Source organism: Lactuca virosa, chromosome 1, assembly GCF_052849685.1.
Source record: "Lactuca virosa cultivar CGN04683 chromosome 1, Lactuca_virosa_CGN04683_v6, whole genome shotgun sequence".
NCBI lineage: Eukaryota > Viridiplantae > Streptophyta > Magnoliopsida > Asterales > Asteraceae > Lactuca > Lactuca virosa.
In genome coordinates this window covers 6,381,200-6,402,910 of record NC_136426.1, presented here as the reverse complement: position 1 = coordinate 6,402,910, position 21,711 = coordinate 6,381,200, and the positions used below count along the sequence as shown (strand labels likewise).

The window sequence follows — 21,711 nt, the reverse complement described above, 5'->3', positions numbered from 1 at the left end:
TAATAATACATCATACCGGGTTTGCATTAACAAGGGTACAATACAGAGTACCATGGTTAGCAATCACGGGGTAATAATACATCATACTGGGTTTGCATTAACAAGGGTACAATACAGAGTACCAGGGTTAGCAATCTCGGAGTAATAATACATCGTAAATGTCGTTGAAACAATAAATTTGTGAGACTCTTCATGGTGTACTTATCTAAGTACGACCTTAAGTCCTGACTTATTAACCAAAATCTCATGTAGGGAGGGCGTGAATTTGTGTATAGATCTATATGGGACTGACAATCCCGCACCTTCACTGTTCGCTACAGTTTGGCCGGCAGGCCTAGGGTGTCAAATATCATATCGTTTCCGACGCCTGAAGAACGTCGCATCAGGCACATCACTCATATTAGTATGGTTAATAGAACTCACATGGATAAAAAAACGAGTAAATTACTCAGTAATATACTTCTCTTAAAACAGTAAGAAAAGATAATTACATCCTGACCAAATATACCTTCTGTTAGTTTTTACTTACAGTAAAAACTACGTATCATGAAATCAAGTATGGAAAATATACTTGTACTTCTGGTTTTGGAACATTTAAAACCACAAAGCAGTATTATGGATAATATAATATTTTCCAGGATTAATACTAATGCTTTACTGTAGAACAGATATAACTAAGAATACTTTTACAAATGAAACGGTTTATGGGATTAAACTACTTTTACAAAAGAAACGGTTTATGGGATTAAAACACTTTTACAAATGAAACGGTTTATGGGATTAAACTACTTTTACAAATGAAACGGTTTATGGGATTAAACTACTTTTACAATTGGAACTTAGTCATTCACTTTCTGTAAACTAGTATAACATAAAGGACCTTTAGTGGTTAATTCTATAATTCCTTAGTTTTTACATCAGAGTTATACATAAGTAATATCCGATTGACAGTGAAATGTGTGACTTCCGCCTTACTTTCTGTTCCTTGTTTGGTTGTGGGCTTAGGGCAGATACACCCATTTAACTGTCCATTCGATATTAGTTTATATATAATTAGTATAAACTAAGTAATTGCAGAGGGAACTATTGAGGTTATCAGTTTATCACCTCAGGAAACAATAGAATTTCTGGAGGAACCAGCGAACTTTTCCAAGAACTTAGAGTATACTTTATAGAACTAAAATACTTATGAACTCACCAGCTTAAATGTTGATCTACTCTTTCAAAATAACTTGTATTCTCAGGAATCCAGTAGACAGGTACACTCCTGAAGCTTTTGAGAAGACTACCTAGTACCGTACCGCGACTCTTGTCTTCTACTGTACCTACTTTGGTGTTTGAATATGTAATGTTTAAACACTTATGTAAAACTTATACTTATTAATGCAATGGTTGTTTGTACTTTGATTACTATATTTCATGTGTTGTGATACTTACCTGAAGTCCTCCGCCCCCGAACGTTTCCGCCGTTCTGGTTTGGGGGTGTGACATGTGGTGAACATCCTCGGATAGTGCTCCCGCATCTCTGCCTCCGGCTCCCACGTCCACTCGGACCTTCTTTGGTGCTCCTACTGTACCCTTACCAAAGGTACCACCTTGTCCCGCAGAACCTTCACCCCTCTCTCCAGAATGGCCACATGCCTCTCCACATAATCCAGGCGCTCACCGACCTGAATGTCATCCAACGATACTACCGCCTCCTGATCCATGACGCACTTTCGCAAGTGCGAATCGTGAAAGGTGATTTGAAATCCCAATCGAACCTTTCCATAAGGTCTATCCTTCATGCCACTTAGCCAACTTGACAAAATCCTGATGATCCAAAGTGTCAGAAACCCAACTTTCCCTTTTTCCTGGAGTGAACCCTCTTTGCTGACAAGACAATGCATCCTTCAGCTCTCCGAATATCATACATAATCAATCCACTAATGAATACGAACACTCATGCCTGGCCCCAATCAGCCTCGGGCTGGAATACCAGGCGAGCCTACGAGGGATCCAATCATCCCTAGGATGGAATACCCTCGTATCCCTCACATGTTTGGCCCAATCAACCCTCGGGTTGGAATACCAAACATATCAAATCCAGTCAATCATAGGGTCCGGTCATCCTCAGGATGGAATACCCTAGATTGGAATACCTCCATGAACATAACTCGGGTCTACTCATAACTTGAGATCCAAGGATCTATCCTTGCGTCTCATCTACCATCCTCAGATTCGTCACAACCGAGTGCAACTCCCCCAAATCTTCAACAATACATCCAATCCGAACGCGCTCCTACAAAAGACATAACCAACACAATCTCTATGCCCACAACCTATGACTGGAATACCCTTACGTGGTCCTCAGCATAGGTCTGGATTGCCTCTGAGCCCACAGCATGAGTCTGGTATGCCATCCACGGCCCTCAGCTCATGACTGGAATGTTCCCGATGACCGATCGACACTACTGTCGTTACTTCAGTTGCCCAACACTCCGACCCTGCAGATATCCACTTTCCTCCGCCACTCGAAGGGCCTAATCGACGCTCCTCTCATCAACGAACAACGTAACGATACAAAAACTACTACCACACATGAATCCCAAGAAACAACACAATAACTCAAACCATCATCAACATACCTACCACTACCCGCCAACTAGTACGACACTCATATCTAACCCATATCACCCCTTCGAGTTAGAATACCAACATGTCTAATCAATTCAACTATTGAGTTCAAATTCTCAGGGTTTGTTGGCCTACCGCCTCAACCCTACTTCTTCCTTCGAGCCTCCGTGCCTACGACTTACAGTCGGCCCGCACCGGGTATCTTGGCCTACCGCATAAAGCAGGACCGCCTCAACCCTATCCAAATGCCAATGACGATCATGAGAAAGATCTAACCCGGTTCCCAGAACCTGAATGACAGGATATTCTAATCCCAAACCTCCCCAAAACTGACGAATACCCATTCAGATCCACTCTCAGTCCCCAACTGGAGTATTACCCGATCCAAGAAGATGAAACCTCGGAGACACTCCGAACTGATGAGATCACCAAGATCCTTTGAACTCCGTCTGACCACTAATAACAACTTCCGATCAACCAAAATACGCCAGAGTCCTCAGCCTACTCCATCAGCATGTTCAATACTCGGAACAGGACTATTGATTGCTATAGTATAGCAGCCTACTCAATACCCGAACATAGATCTACAAACATATACAGAGTCTTTAGCATGACTGGACCGCCCTACCAAGCCTTTAATCTATCTGGACCACTCTCAGAACCTTCAGCATGTTTGGACCGCCTTTCCGGGCCTTCAGCCTGTCTGGACCGTTCTCCGAGCCTTCGGTCTGACTGGTACGCCCCACTGGCCTTCAGTCTATCCGTCCCGCTCTAAACTGTTGAGCATCTCCCTAGACCACCCCTCCTGGAGGTCCTTCCCTTGCAGACTGTTCTCACCCACTTGGAGTTCCGAACTCCGGATCCATTTCATGGACCCTAAACCCCGGCCTAACCCTAGGCCTCATGTCGATCGTCCATCCTCTCGGAAGTCCATGGTCTGTTCCTTGATTCACGTGTCTACCGCTTATGCTAAATAACCCGTATACTCGTGCTGAATGTACTGCCAAGCCCCGGGGTAGCTAACAAAATCCTCAACAACTTATGCTCCATCCGAAAATTCATAATTCTCCCCCACTTGGGACACTAACCACTACCTACTAGTGGCGAAATCAAAACACTACTTATCCGTCCTATCCAAGCATTTCCACACTTCACCATGGAATGGTGAATCCTGGAACGAATAATCTCCACACAACAACCCTCCTAGCCTGGAGCAATCGAACTTCAGAAGGAACCCGAATCCCGGTGACACTTCTGCATCTCCAATTCACAATTTCTGGCCTGGAATGGTGATCTTATATCCTACTTCTGATCATCAACACCCCTGGATACTAACCGTCTACAACCCTTGCTACTAAACTCCTCAAACTATCTTATGCCATATGCAGAAAGGATGGAAAAATTAACAATATAATTATAAACAATAGGATACAGATAGAAACATACCAGGAGCTGCATCTGGCGCTGTCCTGGCCTCCTCCGCTGTAAGCTGGAAGGCACGTCCCTGAGCCCTTGGGGGCTCTGCTCTACCCTGACCCCCGTCAGTAACCCTCAAAGTAGCAGACACTGGAGCCTGCACCGGTCTAGCAACCAGTTGTGGACAGTTGGTCTTCACGTGACCAACCTCATGGCAGTGATAACAAATCCTCATGTCCTGAACCGGGGCCAACTGTCGACAATCCCTCGCATAGTGCCCCTCCCTTCCGCACTTGTGGCACGCACCACCGGACTTGCAAACTCCGGTATGACCCTTCCCGCACTTCGCACAAGTACGGTTGCTTTGTTCTCCAACCCTAGAATCAGCGGTCTTGGACCGCTTCGGTGCCGACCGAGACTGCACCGGGGCCTGTCTCTGATCTCGCAACTGCAACTCAATCTCCAACTCCCGCCGCCTAGCGGCCTCCTGTAACTCCAGTAACGTATCACATCGTTGGGTAGCAACAAACTGCCTAATGTCAGTCTTGAGCATGCTCAGATAACGCGTCATCTGAGCCTGCTCGGAAGCAAACTCCAAGCAGAACATCGCCCTCTCAGTGAACATACGGGTGATCTCCGTCACCGACTCTGCACCCTGTCTCAACTCCAAGAACTCTTGAGCTAGCCGCTCACGCTCGAATCGCGGAATGTAATGGGAGTAGAACATCTATCTAAACCGATCCCAAGAAACTGCAGCTCTCTGCTCACTGAATAAGACCCTGTCATCAACCTCCACCAGTCCTTCGCCCCGGACCTCAACATATTCAGGGCACATCTGACCTTCTGGTCAGCCGGGCAGGAACATGTGAAAAAGCATCCCTCGATGTCCGATAGCCAACTCATGGCTATGATAGGGTCCTGAATCCCATCGAAAGTCAGGGGCTTCGTGTTATCGACCACTCGAGAATCCACAAGAAGTGCATCTTAACCTTGTTAACGATTCTTTGGTCATTCTGTCTAAAGAAAAGTTTCTCTCTGCCATTAACCTTCTTGTTCATCCTTCAATCAAGATTTTTACTCCATCCATGGCGGACATCACTTCTGCACTTTACCAGATGGGATATCAGAAGAAAATCAAAGGCATTGGGGAATTCAAGAAAAACCAACTGCCTGCGGTCTGACAATTCGTTTGCCATTTTGTCATCCGCAATCTATCCGGCAGAACCGGAGGCACGGATAACATGAGACTCAAACTCCTAGAGTTAGTGTGGAGTATCTTCACTGGCCATGATGTCAACTACGGTCAGATACTATGGGATGATTTTCTGCAATACATTCCCAAGGAGAGCCCAAAGGAGAACCCTACCGAACTTACATTTGCAAGGTTCTTGTCCCTCTGCATTTCAGACCTCCATGCGGATGCAGGAATTAGCATGGGCAATGACATCAACTTCTTTGTCACCAAGGATCTCAAAAGGTACAATCCCTCATCTGATCAGTCTGTTTTTGGACCTATTAGAAGACTACCAACCCACATTCTCTCCACTCTTGGTCTTCAGACTGCTGATGTCTCAGAGCATATTGAGGCTACGGAAGGTATTGCCCCATACCTTCCTACCCCACCTCTTCAAACCCCATCCGTAATCATTGCCCCTGGAAGTACCGCAGTCCCATCTTCCACTACTCTCTCCAATCTTTCCCAAAGAAGAAAGAAATTAGCCTCAACCCATCAAGGCCCCCGTAACATCTCTATGAAACAAAGAACCCCAAAGAAAGATGCGCCCAAACCAACCGCACCCTCAAAGAAACGCAAAATCACCCAAACCGCACCATCAAATGATAGTGATTCTGATGAGGATGTACAACCCATATCTATCCTCAAGAAGAAGAAAACCAATCCCACTAGCCCAATGCATGACCGGACTGATACCTCAGCCTCTCAAAAGGCTCCGGTAGTCCTTGAGGTGGCCGCAGACCCATTCAACACCACCATCGAATTCCACTCAGACTCAGAAAGTGAGTCTATTTCACCGTATTGTGGAGACTCCCCACCAGTTCAATCCCAAGAGAATAACACTGGTTCTCGCCCTAAGGTCTCCAGGGCTTCCCGACTGCATTTCTTTTCTCCTGAGGAGTTGAACTCCATCCTCTTGAATGTAACCCAAACACTTCAAACACCTTCCCAACCGCAGGGCACTTCTTCCGCCTTTGCCGGAACTGAGCCGAGGCCAAACTTGACTACGGGTCAAGGAGACCGAGGAAGCTCAGGAAATCCTACTTTGCTTACATCTGTAACAGGTGGTTTAGGCACGGTGAGCACAAATGTGCAAGGATTCGTGGACCCGAAGGACACTACGGTGCGATACCCAGGATTTGACGGAGAAGAATCAAATGACTCATGGTTACACTACACTCCAGTGTCTGAGGCCGACATCAAGAAATATGCCGCTTTCCGTAGGGCATTCCAAGCAAGGAAGGAACAACAAATCAAGCAACAGCAGCAAAAGGAACAGGAAATCCAATCTGTGGCTAAGTATTGGGCAGACACAATTAACAATGCCAATACCGTAGCCACCATACTGAAGGTTCAAGACTGGATGACTGAAATGGCTGAGACAATCCGCAAGGCTCAGTCCACTCATGATGGTGCCGGTGCCTCCAAAGTCCCTCCAACTCCAACTGTTCAAGAATCACAAGACGAAGGAACCGCAATCGAAGTCAGCTCTGCTCCCACCTTCGGTTTTGATGATGTTGATCTTCAGGAGGTGAATCAGCCCAGTCCTTCGGATTATGATCTCATGATGTTTGATGAAGAAGAAGAATCCAGTGGCTCTCATCATTCAACTTCTAAGCCCAAAGAGAAGAAGAAAAAGAAGAAGAATGCGGTAACAAGAATAGAATTTTTGAGCCTGCAAGCAAAGGTCGATCAGATTCTCGCTGCGGTCAAGCCAACTCAACCGCAACCAGAAGACATGCCCGGATCGCAGTCCTTGATCGAAAGGATAGAACGCTTGGAAACTCGTGAGAGATTGACTGCTGAAAGAATTTCTCTCAAGGTAGAAATGGGAATTCGGTCCCTTGATAACAATCGACAAGCAGATCACAAGGAATTCATGGCTGCTGCGGAACGCCTCATCTCTGAGGTGACCGCAATCAAGAAAGACTTACAAGCAGCCATTACGGACCAATCCACCCAATCTCAAAAGCTGGTAGCTGAGACTCACACTGCATATGAGTCCACTATCTCAGTCCTTCAAGCTACTATCAACCGACTGCAACGATCTTTGTCAACCAACTTCCATGGTCCTGAAATCCTTCAACTCACTAAGGAAATTCACAGGCTGCTCTTCAACACCACCATCCCCAACAATCAACAATTGGTGGATGCCCTTAAAGCCCAGTTTCAGGAAGTTTTTACCAAAGTTGATGGTCTCCGAAAATGGCTTGAGGAAGCTCCTGCGTTACATTCCTCAAAAGGGGGAAGTGAAGAAGAAGACCATCACTCCAATCATTCCAAAAGCATCTCACAACATCAAAGTACCCCCATCATTACAGAAAGAATTCCTACACCGCAACCTTCACCGCCACCATCTTATCAGACTCCACCGCAAAAGGAGATCACTCCTGAGAAACCAGAGACCCCCCCTCACTTCAAGAATCTGGTGGATCACATGTCCTCTCCAAGCTTAAATGACTCCCCAGTCACCACACAGAAGAAAAATAACTGGAAAGCAGCTAAACTTGTTGAGCTCATATGGAGAGAATGCGGTTTTGACACTGTTTTGGATGAATCCTTGATAAACTCTTGGATCAATCCCCACCGCAGACTGCTGGATGATGACTAAAAACCATAACTTACCTATACGGAACCTCCCTCTGATGGTTATTGGGATGTTCCAATCTCTCCCAATGCCAAGTACTTTACTGTATTTGAGCCCTTTGACCGCAACTTGCCCGACCACAAGAGGTTGCCTATAGAATTCGAAAGACTGAATCGGTTCTATGCCAAACATGCATCTTCCATAGAGAAAATCTGGTCTAACGATAGACCATCCGCAGTAAAAAACTACAAGCCTCGGAAGTTCATGAAGGCTGACTTCATCCAATACACTCTCACAAGAAGGGAACACGACTATGTCCGCACCCAAGCTGACTTCCCCTGCATGAATCCTGAAGAAGTCTTTCTTATAGCAAAGGTGTTCCAGAACAAGTCGGAGAAGCACCCGAAGATGAAGATAACGCTTGAAAGAGCTAGTACGTTTTTTAAGGAAACTGTCTGTGATTTTGCTAAAATCGATGCAGACATCTACCCCACAATTGCCAAAAAGTTCGATCTACCACCACTCGATCCTGCACCGATGCCTACCGAAGGTTATCAAGAAAGATCCTTAGGTGCAACCAACTTCCCTGAACTCAGAGTCATTTTCAAAAGGAAGGCTGATAAAGTCAAATACTTCATTCCTATGACTGCCATGAATCGCCTCACCAGGAAGCAACTTGAAATCTGTCGAACCGCAGTTGAAAGATCAAAGCACACAACTGCCGAAGTCAAGTTCGAGATTTTAAGGAGAATCACTTGGTTGGAAAATATCAGGAAGTTTTGGTGGATCCTGATCAAGTTTCTTAAACTTGATAGCTGAAGAAAAGTTAAAGAGGTCACTTAGGGGGAAATTGTTGAATCATGAAAAGTGACCCTCTTGAACTTCAGCTACCGCAGTCTATAAGCATCCGCAGTCAAGCTCCCTCATCAGCAACCTCATCCGAAGTCATCTAGCCAACCGCAGTCATTCTTACTTTACTTAGTTTATTTATCTTTCTGTAATACTCTCTATTGTCCAGTATGCCTTGCATGGATACTCTTAGAGAGTGAATCTAATGTAACTTTTTGAGTCTCTATAAATAGAGCTCATTCTCATTTATTCAATACACATCTCTGAAGCTATCTTTTCTATCTCTCTATCTGATTACGCATCTCTTCTTACTCTCAAACCTTACTAGAATATAACTGATTACAATCTCTCTTCGGAGCAAGTCTCTTGTGACTTAATCACTAAGTTTGATCTCACTTATTAACTTGGCTTGAATTCATTCCTCGTTATGAATCAACTTATGTGTATTCTTGATATAACAATTGTTGTCATTTCCATTTCTTTACTTTTCCGCAACTAACTCTCTAACTATCTAACTCTAACTTATTAATATTATTGTTGAGCTTTTAGATCCTTTGAAATTATCTATTCCGCAATATACTTGTTCTAACGTTTGTTCAAGTGTGTCTCAAAGTTTTTCTCTCAATAAAAACCCTAGGGGTTGTGACTTCCTTGATACGCGTATGGGTCCTGTGCTTTCAGTAGTACGGGCCCATACTACCTTCCACACCTACCCATATTTGTCTTAAGTATCACCACAACACCCTAACAATATACATAGACATAGCGAGCGCTTAAATCCTCACCCCTAGAGGAATGCTAAATATCTCATAACTGGCCTCCCGGCCTCTTACTACCCACCCATCCCTGAAACTTCCATCCACCCCTGCAGCACTAGTGTATGCTAGCCATACATAACGCTGGACCCTATAGACTTTTGAATATCCAATCCTACCCTAAGCCCTAATCAACAAGAATAGAACATAAGGCCAGATCAACCATTCTCAGGCTATAAGATCTTAATTATATACAACTGTGATGCATACACAAGTAACTACAGTAATGATGTCAATCTCATATAAGGAAAACCCTAGGCTAACAGGCATCATGTAATCAGGCAATTCTATCATGCAATTCCTGAAGATCCCTAGCCTAGTACTAGCATGCTGTTCTAACATATCACAATATCAAATAACTGTATGGTATTTTGGGGTCTACTTACTGGCTCCGGCTGATCGTACACTTCGCATCCTCACTCACTTATTTTGAAAACCATTTAAAATCATTTTGAAAATCTTTCCTTGATTTGAGACTGGATTCACACGAGTGTTCCTCCAATTCACTTAAACCAAGGCTCTGATACCAACTTGTAACACCCATAAAATTTGAGTCAATTTTAAACTTTTTAAATCATTTAAAACCATTCAATTATTACAATTAGTTTTCAAAAGAGTTTATACATCGGAGTTCCCAGAAATCGTAATCATCAATCGAGGAAGTGTACGGTCACGCCTTCGCCTTCCCGCGGTCATCTGTTGAACCTGAAACAATAAACCAAAACTGTAAGCCCGAAAGCTTAGTGAGTTACCCCCAAAATACCAACCTCATATACCCATAATCATAACATATCAACAAGTACAGAACAGCCATGCATCTCGAGTCTACAGTGTGACTGGTCCGCCCGCACCGGGCCTTCAGTCCACCTGGTCCACTCTCTAAGTCTACATTCTGACTAGACCACCCGCACCGGGCCTTCAGTCTATCTGGTCCACTCTCCGAGCCTCGGCACGTCTGGACCACCCTCTCGGGGCCTTCAGCCTATCCGGACCGCTCGCCGTGCCTTCGGCCTGACTATGTGCCCTCCCGGGTCTGCAGTCTATCCGGTCCGCCCTGGGTATGTTGGCCTACAACACGAAGCAGGACCCGCCTCAACCCAACCCCCAATCAACAACCATGTGCACATATAATAGATAATCACATAACAGTCTATAGGAAAACAAGCCGATCTAACAGATCATATAGCATAGCAACATCCTATAACCAGGATACCGACCTAACCGGTCACTAAACATAACATCCTCCTATATACCAGGATACCGACCTAAACCAGGTCACTAAACATAATATCGTCCTAACTACCAGGACGTAGATCTAACAGACCAGTAAACATATCATGCAAATACCCGGGTACAAATCCGATAAAGGGTCGGCCTTGGTGTCGTAGACCCTGTTGATATAGTGAGGATAACTCACCTTGCAATGCCGGACTGAACCACAAAATCACGCTCCCGAAACACTGCCCCAAACTCCAACACCTATAACCATCAATGATCCAATTCATAAATACCCGCTTACCAATTACTCTCAAAAGTCAAAACGGTTAAACCTTGGTCAAAGCCAAAGTCAACTATCAAGGTCAACAGTCCATGTTGACCTCAACTCGTCGAGTACCCTAAGCTACTCGCCGAGTTCCTTGCATAACTTGCCAACTCGCCAAGTCACCATGCCACTCGCCGAGCCCAAGGCAATCTTCATCGGACTCGCCGAGTTGTTCATCCAACTCGTCGGGTTCAAGACCATCTTCATATGACTCGCCGAGTCCACCATGCGACTCGCCGAGTCTACCATGCAACTCGCCGAGTCCTTTCAGTCCTTCATCCATACAGATGCTTTTTAAGCCATGCCAAGGCTCCATACTGCAAATCCAAGTTCCCAAGGCATGCTTATCACGTAAAGTTGCAAACTTTATGTGCATGCAAGGCTCTAATGACTCATAATGCCAAATCCAAGCTTGAAATGGGGTTTTACACTTAAGGAGGGGTTCATACTTGCCAAAGCTGATAGCTTTATGGTCTTACAAATCAAAGAGAGTTCAGATCTGAATTTACAACTTCAGATTTGAGCTCATACCCAAAAATAGCTTCATAACCAAACCAAGAAGCCCTAATTTCATCCAAGGAGATCTATAAAGGAATGAGGCCAAGATCATGAATTGATACCTCAATTGAAGCTAACTGAGATAGATTTTACAGATCCACACGAGTCCCTTGCTGCTAGCTACTTGACCTTCAAGCTCCCTTCACAAGTTCCACCTTCCAAAGCTCAAAATCACACTCAAATGAAGCTCTCTCACGAAATAGGGTTTTCTGGACTTTCAAGAGGCTGCAAAGGGACTAAGGGAGGCTAATGATCCCTTAAATAGGGTGCCAAACCCCGGAAATTAGGGTTTCACCCTCCATCTCCAACTCGTCGAGTAACTCTTCCGACTCGGCGAGTTGGTCACTTAAACACATGGCCCAAACCCGCTGCTACTCGACGAGTCAGACAACCAACTCGTCGAGTAGATCTTGAATTCATGAGAATTTATAGCCATAAATTGGTATTCGAGAATCGGGGCGTTACATATTTGTGTATAGATCTATTTGGGACTGACAATCCCACATCCCGACTGTTAACTACAGTCAGGTCGGCAGGCCTGGGATGACAAATGTCGTTAACGTTTCGACGTTTGAAAAACGTCGGGATTAGGCCGACTGGGTTAGTATGGTTATAAGAACTCACAAGGAGAAAACAACGATATATTTACGAATAATATATATATATATATATATATATGTATTAAAATAATTTTATTTGAATATTAACTTTTCATTCGAATTTCAGAGCAAACACAATTTCAGCTAGTTTTATTTATGAATAAAACTAGGTATCATTAAATTAAGTATGACAATTATACTTATACTTTTCAGTCTTGGAACGTTTAAGACTACAAACCGGTTTCATGGAAAAATACAGGATTTTCTAGGATAAACATCATTATTTTACAAGTAAACAGTTTACAATTTGACTTTCTGAAAACATATACAATTACTTACCGAAACAAATGTTTTACAATAGAAAGGGGGAAACTAAGAACATCTTTAAGAAAGATTTAACACTTATTTACAAACTAGTATAACATAAAGGACCCCTAATTGTTAATTCTATGATTCTTTAGCGTATACATCAGAGTTATATCTAAATAATATCCGATAGGCAGTGGCATGTGAAGAAATGAGAAAATTCAGTAAACCTAGACTAGAATATGCCAAGTGTTGAAAATACTGAAACAGAGTTTCAGAATCGTCAAGTGGCAAGTAGTGCGGAAAATAAAGAGTTGTGAATCAATCAAATTAATAGAAAAATGCTTTTTTAACTTAATATTAATGATTCAAAAGTGTCTCATATTCATGAAGATTCAATTACAAGTGTTTGAATGTAAAACACACACTAAAACTCTAAAATGGCTCTGAAAACTAGTCTAAGCAGCAATTGTGCAGAATGAGCAGGAATGATCAGAAAAGAGCAGAAAGAGCAACTTTATAATGGATCCCAAGGGGCCTATTTATAGGCTTTGGAAAATCCCATGACATGGCTTGACCAATCAGGTGTTGACACGTCATCAAGACTTAGTCATCAGTTGACACCTTTGCCTTACTTAATGGAGAATGGATGGAATATTCCAATTCCGTTAGTATTCCGTTAGGGTTCCATCCAAGTTATGAGTCTTCATAATTCTTGAACCTTCTTGATCAACATTGAAAAAGTGATGAGCATCATGAGCATCATGTTGCTCAATTGTCTTCTTAGATGTCATCAACTTCCAGAAGTGTTGTTAACCAAGATGATTTGTTACTTGAGTGTTGGACTGTGACTTGAACTTGAAGATGTATCACCACCTGTTAATGATGGACCATGAACGAAATTCATGTGTCTTTGAGCATTTGGATGTGCCTTCATTGTTCATGATGAGCCATGTGCAGTCTTGTTGAGCCATCAATGTGATCATGTTGATCCATTGACTTGAGTTGAGCCACCAAGTGTTCTTGTTGAGCCATCAACTCTTGTTGAGTCATAGAGTTGTGGATGAGTCAACAATGTTTCTGATGAGCCATCAATATTCCAAATGATCCATCAGTGTCTTGATGCTCCACATATGATCTAGATGTGCCATCTGAGATCATGCTGATCCAACTAGCTTTCAGCAAGCGATCCATGTCAACAGCAAGCGCTCCAAGTTCAACTTCAAGTGCTCCAACATCTGATTCTTCAAACACTTGTTGAATCTTCAGGATCTTTTCAACCTGAAACATTCTGATAATGTTTATTAGAAAATGTAAATCAATACTCAACTTATTTCAAGTGATAATCACATCAAAATATTTCCAACAGCATGTGTGATTTCCGCCTTACTTCTTGTTCCTTGTTTGGTTGTGGGCTTAGGGAAAAATCACCCAATCGACTGTCCGTTCGATCTTAATTATATATAATTTGTATACACTAAGTAATCATAGGAGGTAATAGTACGGGTCATACCAATTACAATGATCAGAACCTCGAATCACGGATTATAAACATAAGAAACATATACTTTTTGGTCTTAAAGTACTAAGACTACAACTTATTTACTAAGAAAATATTGGATTTTCTGGAAGAACACATTAACGTTTTCAATAACAAAGAACATACCCTTTTCAAACAAAATACTTATGAACTCACCAACTTTAATATTGCCACTTTTTCAAACCACTTGTATTCTCAGGAAAGTTAGTAGACAGGTACCCTCTCAGGTGTTATGAAGACGGAGCATAGTAGTATCATGTCTTATCTTTTGCTATAGTTTTAATATTAAACAAGCTGTGTTTTAAACACAATGTAAATACTATGTTATCAATACAATGGTTTTTGTTACTTTGATTACTATTATACATTTGTTGTGATATTGTACATGACGTCCTCCGCCCCTGAACGTTTCCGCCGTTCTGGTTTGGGGGTGTGACACCTTACACGTCATATATGATTGTTATATATCCTTGTGTATATGTTTGGGTCTTTTGATAACAATTTCATATACATATAATGTATATTTACTTATTTGATAGGTTATATATATATATATATATATATATATATATATATATATATATATATATATATATATATATATATATATAATGTATATTTACTAAAACTGGACCGTTAGATTAAAAATATTAAGGGCTAAGATATTTTATGGCATTTTTGTAAATAAATGGGAAAATTAAACATGGGGTATGGTTCTCAAATTAATCGAAGGGCATTTGTGGTACCGAAGAGATTATTCCCCCCCCCCCCCCCCCAAATCAACCGATGCCTCTCTCAAATCCCTCGATCGTCTTTGTCCGTCATCCCTCTTCCTCTTACAACTTCATCGTCGATCCTTCCCCCAAAGGGATTTCACGTGGTTGTAACCACTGCATCAAAGTTGTAATTTCACGGAGGCGATGAACAATCCGATCCCAAGTCCCAACCATTTGTACTGAACGCTACCGATTTGAAGTTCTTCAGTCTCGCCACCACCTAGATCTGCTCAAAGAAACCTACCCCCAATCTCCAATACGCTTCCAAAAATGGCAATCAGAGAACCATAAATCATCATAAACAAAGAACAGATGAGAAATTGGACAAGATCTATGAGAGCTCAAGGGAAAACAATCGGATTAGTTCCAACAATGGGTTACCTCCATCAAGGTCATCTCTCTCTCATCGTCGAAGCTCGAAAACACGCACAGGTCTCAATCTACGTAAATCCCGGTCAATTTTCCGCAAATGAAGATTTGTCCACATACCTCTCTGATTTCCAAGGCGATATTGAAAAACTCCAGTTGACTCCAGATGTCGTAGATGTTGTTTTCAATCCCTATAATATGTATGATTATGGAGAAAAGAGGGAATGATCAGGTGGGAAGAAGAGAGAGAAAGAGGAGGGAGTAGTATCTTGTTTGGAGGACGAGAGAAGAGGGGGATTCGGACATGAGACGTGGATTAGGGTTGAGGGGTTAGAGAAGGGAATGTGTGGGAATAATAGGCATGTGTTTTTTAGAGGTGTTGCTACTGTTGTGGCTAAGTTGTTTAATATAATTGAACCTGATGTTGCTGTTTTTGGGAAGAAGGATTATCAGCAATGGTGGATCATTCAACAAATGGTGAGTTCCTTTCTAAGCAGTAATTGTTTTCATCTTTTTGAAGCTTAATTATCGGGAATTATGTTGATATACTGCTTCAGATTGTTGTAGAAACGTGTGTTTAAGTGTGACCGAGTGAGTTTCCATTCTGATTTGTAATTCTCCTTCTTCTTGAAGTTCAAATCTTAGCTAATTATGCTCATAATCTGCATAAAATTGATTCAGAGATGTTTGTTTAAGTACCTAGTGAGTTCCTTTTTGATTCAAAGTTATATGAATCTTGCTTTTGAAGTTGGAATAATTGAGAATTATGTTGTTCCTGTGCTTGAAATTGTTGTATCAGTTGGTTTCTGGTTCATAATGATTCAATTGTTTGATGTTGATACCATGGTTTATCTGTTGGAATTTCATATGTGAATCATGTCGATTCCCTACATTGAACTATTATAGAAGTTGTGTTGCCATGTGAGTGATTAGGTGCAACTTCTTTTCTCATTCATGATTTCTTTTTTTTTGGAGTTCATATCATCCTGAGTTATGTTCATACTTTGCTTCAAGTTGTTCATGGAAGTATGTTCATAGTTGGATTTACATGGAGATTGTTGATCTTGATGGATTTATGATCAAAGTTTTAATATATATATATATATATATATATATATATATATATATATATATATATATGCTTCCAGGTTCGAGATCTTGATTTTGCAGTGAAGGTGATTGGTTCTGAGATGATACGAGAGAAAGATGGCTTAGCAATGAGCTCTCGTAACGTGCATCTTTCACGCCAAGAAAGGGAATAGGTCAGCTCCTAATTTACCTTTTTTTTTCTTTTATGGGTCCTCTTTATAAATACAATAAAAAAGAAAATTCAAATAGATGTTGAATTTGTTGATTTGATGGTACACAAGAAATGAAGGAGCTGCAAAACCTAGAAAGTTTCCTAAAATTGAATGTGATGTTGATATAGTTTCTTATTGCATGACTAAAAGGACAAGTGGTGAAGTTTCTGAACTATCATATTCATACTTGATTTTGATTGCTAAACCATAATTATTGTTAATATGCAGAGAAAAAATCACATTATAGTTTGCAAGAATGAACTATGTTATGCATTATGGTTCCTTTTTTGCATCTTTATTTTTACAGATACAAACTGTTATGTTCTTTTGTGATATTTATAAAAGCCATATGCTTAGTAAGTTTGCAAGGTGGAAATATATTAATATTGAAAGAACTAAACTTGTCTATAAGAATTGATGTAATTGGTGTTTACAGTTTGTCAAAGTGTGTATTGTAGAAATGATAAAGAAATATGTTATGAAATGTTGCAGACATTGTCGATAAGTCGGTCTTTATTTTTTATGAATATGTACTTTAATTAAATAAAAACATATTTTTAAATAAACTATATTTTTAAATATTTTTTTACATAATAAAATTATACTTTCATTTCTTCCGATTAGAGCCATGTACTTTGAAAAATCTACCTAACTATAGAAATGTCATAATATTACATGTGATTCATATGTAATACAGATATGAATCACATGTAATTCACATGTAAATCACAAAATATGTGATTTGTGTAAATCAGAAAATATGTGATTTGTGTGAATTGGCATAATATTTTATTAATTAATCGGTAGCAAGACTATAAATGTGTAGTGATTCACATGTACACAAGTGAATCACATATGAATTATGAATTACATGTGATTCACATGTAAAACACATGTAATTTACATATGAATCTCATGTAATTCACATATAAATCACAAGTGAATCACATATGAATTACATGCGATTCACATGTAAATCACATATGAATTACATGTGAATCACATGTAATTTACATATGAATCTCATGTAATTCACATATAAATCACATGTAATTCACATATGAATTACATGTGATTCACATGTAAATCACATGTAATTACATATGAATCTCATGTAATTCACATATAAATCACAAGTGAATCACATATGAATTACATGTGATTCACATGTAAATCACATGTAATTCACATATGAATTACATGCGATTCACATGTAATTTACATATGAGTCTCATGTAATTCACATATAAATCACAAGTGAATCACATATGAATTACATGCGATTCACATGTAATTTACATATGAATCTCATGTAATTCATATATAAATCACAAGTGAGTCGCATATGAATTACATGTGATTCACATGTAATTCACATATGAATTACATGTGATTCACATGTAATTTACATATGAATCTCATGTAATTCACATATAAATCACAAGTGAATCACATATGAATTACATGTGATTCACATGTAAATCACATATGAATTACGTCTATATGCACACATGAATAGGGGAGACAGTTGACGGAGGAACCCATAGATTTTTGCCTAACTTAAGTAATAATTTCTCGTTTTCGATTTATAACCTATTTTACAATTATCAGTACATATTTTTTTATTTTATTTCAACATTATCTTTTGCTATGTCAATTCCATTCCATCCTATAATCATTGGAATTTGAACATTGGACGGAAAAAACTTGATTTGCTTAAGTTTTTGAGGCATGATTCAAACTTCGGTTTCAATTCTGGTATTTTTTATTATTTGATATTTAGATTACACTATGTTATGTTGGTTTTGTTTATTATTTTAGAGAATTTAATTTGATGTATTCTAGGAGGCTTAGTAGCATTGGGAAAGAGTTTGATGCCCTACACATATGTCATCGCAAGCTTGCTATCCAAGCATCAAAAGTAGGCACTCCATTCCTTATGTCATTTACTGGAATGGCTGAAGTTCTTGGCTGGAACCTAGGTATATGATTATACGCCTTTTTTTGGTCATATGGAGGGTATTTACGTCTTTTTTACACGAGAGCAAGTCCCTCTCCCATCTTTTTGTGAGTGTTCTTGCATTAATAAAAAAAATTATTTTTCTTGTAGATTTGGAAAATTTTGTGGAAATTATTGAAGATGTGAAAATTGATAAATTGAAGAATATATGAAAGTCTTGACACGAAAAATAATAACACTATGAATCTTTGTAATATTTTTTGTTTTTAATATTTTATTTTGTATCGAATAAAATATTGTATTATTGTGTTAATGGATTCGTAAATAAAAATGAGTTTTTTTATGATTTACTTATGAATATTATAGTATAAGAAATATGTATATATACACTTGAAAAAATATGGATATATGTACCTAAAACGTTGATTGTTTTGGTTAAAAAACTTATGGGTTTTTTTTTTTTTGTTATTTTAATATTCCAGTTTTTTTTTAAAAACTATTGATTTTTAAAAATTTATTGTTTTTAAAATATACAGTTTTTTTTTTAAATTAATTTTTTAAAAAATTCATATTTTTTTTTAAAAAAAAAACTTTGAAAAACCTGCATATTTTTAAAGTTTTGAACTTTTTTTTTAAATCCGAAAATTTGATTTATTATTTTAACTTTTAGATGTATTTATTAATATTTCGAATAACACAAACAATGAAACATTAAATGAGACTGGTAAGATGACGATCATGTTATTAATGAGTTAATTTTGATCTAACGCTCCACCTTTAGTTCTCGGGTTCTCAACTAAAAGTTCATAATGGATCTCACCTCTATATATATATATATATATATATATATATATATATATATATATATATATATATATATATATAGAGAGAGAGAGAGAGAGAGAGAAAGAGAGAGAGAGAGAGAGAGAGAGAAAGAGAGAAAGAGAGAGATTATATTGAAAACACAAAAAAGTTAAAAACGCAAGAATGATTATGGATAATCACTTACATAAGGACAAATAAATAATTTTACCATATCATTAAATATGAATTAGTTATTATGGAAGTAACCGTTGCAAATTAAAGATTAATGTAACTGACGTTTTCCATATATGTAGCTAGGTTATTCAAAAGAAGAAAGGTAAGAAAGAAAAAATTACATATTTAGTCGATTTCTTGGGATAATTTTATTGGAGATTAAGGTGAACTTCATTCGATACATTATGTTGATGTCAAAGAACGTATGGATTTTTGTTTTTTTTTTTTTGGTTATAATTTTTTTTTTTGTTATAGGTTAATAATTAGCACTAGTCTAATCTTATGTGATTACCTTGGTAACGGATTTCTTTTTACATTTTTTGATTGATTGTTTTTTCTTGTTTAGAAAATGATGTTTTTACGTCTGTGTCTTCTTATGTACATTATAATTCTTTGTAATCATAAATGATTTAAGATTATATTTCACTGATCATAAGTGAATAAAGTATATTGTAGATTTATGTAAACAATTGTATTCGTAAATGAATAAAACATAAGGTAAATAAAAGAAATACATTACATTTATAATCGTAAATGATTAAAACACTTAAGTTCTATTTTAAATGAATAAAAAAGAAAACGGTTATATTCATAAATGATTAAAACTCAAAAAGAGAAATCAGATTAAAAAAAAAATCATTTTTCTAATTTCACCGTGTTCTTGTCCGATATATGACTTTTTGTTGTTCTCCATGATAAATTCCATAATTAAATTTGACAAGCTCATCCACGCGTTCGATCACAATATTTTTCATGATGCTTCGTTGGTGGATTTTTTGAATCCATATTTTTCTCGAATCCTCTTGCTTGTCTTTCTTAATAAGAACACCAAAAAAAAAATTATAAATTGCATATATTGATAATGGATACAGGGGCAGACGCGTTAATACATAATAGGTGTTGCTGATGTAAAAAAATATGAAAAAAAAAAACGAAAAATCGAAAAAAATTTAACTACGGACAGAAAAAATAGGTGTTGCCGGTGCCACACCGGGACACCTACTAGGTCCGCCCCTGAATGGATAAAACAAAAAATAAATTGGATATATATGGGTTTCATAAAAAACAAAATAGTCTTTCAAAATAAAAAAGATCAATAGGTACGACTATAATTCGTAAAAAACTTGGTTAATTATTTCCGATTACACAAGTATTTTGGATACCGTAACTATTAACTGTTATATGATGTAAAAATGAAAAATCAATAAAAATTGCTATAACTTTTTGTAAGCTGTGCAACCATTAACTGTCATATGAGGTAAAACAAAGATTACAAGACGAAGCAAAACAACTGCAACATCATCAAAGAACAAAGAGAAAACCTCTACCAAAACAACTCTACAAACTACACTCAACAAGCAGACATAAAGAACCCAAAACACACCAGGAAAAACAAAAAAAGAAAAGGTAAATCAACAAACTAAAACTGCAGCAGCAACCAAAGGGCAAGTAGGAAAAAAACTTCAAAACGCTTGGAAAAGAATCATATAAAGAGCTTTAAAAGACTAGACGAAGAAACATCAACACCAAAAAATTAAATCCCAAGAGAAGGAACAACAAGCAACATCAACCAAAGTGAAGGAGCAACCATTAAGTCAAGCGCCCACAAAACTAAGCTTCAAATCTCAATAAGAAACCACACAGGTAAAAGCGCCAAACTCCAAAAAAGATATAAAAAAAACATTAGCAACAACATCCACCACAGGGGAAATATGGTCCAACTCACACAACACACCAAACTGAAGTTGCTCCAATTGGATAAAGAAGAAGATTTCGACATTCTGAAAACACAAGTTGGCTTTCAGAACCTGTTTTAAAAATAAAAATAATAATAATAATAATGCTCAATTTACTATTTTAGACTTTTGAGAGTCAACTAAACTTGTTTTGAATTAGAAAATCAATACAATTGTTTCCTAGTTTTAAAAAAATGCATAAAGTGTGAAATTAGAAACACCCACATGAAGATTTACGATTAAGAAGCTATGGATGTAACAAATCACAGAAAGAAACCTTACATTCTTGAATATTTTCATCAATACATTTACAGGATAATCAGCAAAGGGATTTAGGGGGAAACGATCTAGGGCTTGCCATTTTTTTGCCATTTTTGGATGCCAAGAATATGTAAAAGGGGAGATTGGGGAAAAGAAGACATAGTGCTAGTCCGGTTGTATTGGCAGCGCAATGGTGGGGGAAAATAA

General features: G+C 38.7%; 1 pseudogene; it reads left to right on the top strand.

Annotated features, from left to right (window-relative positions):
• Nucleotides 1–15,109: 15,109 nt before the first annotated feature.
• LOC145110813 (pantoate--beta-alanine ligase-like) lies at nt 15,110–19,774 on the top strand (annotated as a pseudogene).
• The last annotated feature ends 1,937 nt before the right edge of the window (nt 19,775–21,711 follow it).